General features: G+C 44.1%; 1 pseudogene; it reads right to left on the reverse strand.

Annotated features, from left to right (window-relative positions):
- Window positions 1-506: 506 nt before the first annotated feature.
- On the reverse strand, window positions 507-624 carry LOC126200011 (5S ribosomal RNA; annotated as a pseudogene).
- Window positions 625-1,774: the final 1,150 nt, after the last annotated feature.

Genomic DNA, 1,774 nt, shown 5'->3' on the forward strand with positions numbered 1-1,774 from the left:
ATGGCAAGCCATTTCAGCACCATACGAAAACTCCATGCAAAAATAAAAACTACTTACATGTTTGGGGTACACCTTTTTTATTTTTCGACATAGTCTCCTTTTAGAGTTATACACTTCGTCCAACGCTGTTCTGATTTGTTGATCTTCGTCCCGCCAGCAATTTCTTCAAATTGGGGAACAAATAGGAGTCCGAGGGAGCCAAGTCCGGAGAATAGGGGGGATGTGAAACGAGTTGGAATCCTATTTCCATTAACTTTGCGACCATAACTGCTGAGGTGTGTGCTGGTGCATTGTCGTGATGGAAAAGCACTCCGTCTTCAGGCCACGAGTGGCCTACCGGGACTATCCGACCGCCGTGTCATCCTTGGTGGAGGATGCGGACAGGAGGGGCGTGGGGTCAGCACACCGCTCTCCCGGTCGTAAGATGGTATTCTTGACCGAAGCCGCTACTATTCGGTCGAGTAGCTACTCAATTGGCATCACGAACCTGAGTGCACCCCGAAAATTGGCAACAGCGCATGGAGGCCCGGATGGTCACCCATCCAAGTGCCGACCACGCCCGACAGCGCTTAACTTCGGTGATCTCACGGGAACCGGTGTATCCACTGCGGCAAGGCCATTGCCATTCTCGTGATGGAAAAGAACTTTTTTTCGGTCCAATCGCCGGCGTTTTTCTTGCAGCTCGCTTTTCAAACAGTACAAATACGGTTAATAATATGCACCTGTAATATTTTTACCCTTTTCCAAATAGTCGATGAGGATTATCCCTTGCGAATCCAAAAAGACAGTCGCCATAGCCTTGTAAGTGGCGTGAATAAAAGGGACGCTATGTGCAAGAAGCATGAAGCGCCCTTTGAATGTATCCTGATAGCTAAAAGAGCCACGCGCACTTTGAATAAGAAAATGCTATTTGACACTGAAATCAATATAAAAGATAGGGTCGCCACCAACTCTAGCCACACGACAAAGAAGAGGTAGCACTGAGTCGGAAAATTACTTAATTTATTAATAAGAAAAACTCACAAAAGAACATTCATTGTAAAGTCATTGATAAAGAATGGGATGTAGTTATTAATATGATCCAGGCATTCTTCCCGTGAATCAAATATTGAGTAAAGTAAAGAGGGCGTGAACATCATGCGTAAGTGCAGCCTGCAGCAAGATTCGTGAAAACACGATCTATTCTAGAGCATTTGTTTCAGATAAAAAAAAGGGATACTAATCACTACACCTGTGCACATGGAAACGCTATAGGTGGGCCAACAAGGAAAACTGCAAGGTAAATGGCGAAGGTAACGGCGACGTAACATCGGTACACAAGATAAGATTGAAGGCAAAATTATTTATTCCTCAAAACATTGATGTAGTGCATCTATAGACTGCTGTTGCATTCTAACTATGTACAATTGCTTGTGAAATACTACACGTTTCACGACAGACTCGCGTGCCCACTCGGCCCACGGAGACAATTTATATGGACCGTGGTCAAATTTTAATCACATGAGACAAAGAAAATTCACAAATACACAAAAATTACCAAGATCCGGAAAAGATTAGAAGCATACACACCCAGTTGTAGGCACATAAACATTCACACTGAACCGAGGGCACTTCAACATATGCAACTCCTTTGTGCTGCGTTCCTCTCACGGATCAAAGTCAAGACTGCATTGGGAATCAAACTGAAAGTCTACAAAAGCCTTGCATTCCCTGCTGCAACCCAGCAAATAAATCTTTATAAGACGAAATTCGAGACCAAAAGCTAAAAGCTCCC

Source organism: Schistocerca nitens, chromosome 8, assembly GCF_023898315.1.
Source record: "Schistocerca nitens isolate TAMUIC-IGC-003100 chromosome 8, iqSchNite1.1, whole genome shotgun sequence".
In the NCBI taxonomy this organism is placed as follows: domain Eukaryota; kingdom Metazoa; phylum Arthropoda; class Insecta; order Orthoptera; family Acrididae; genus Schistocerca; species Schistocerca nitens.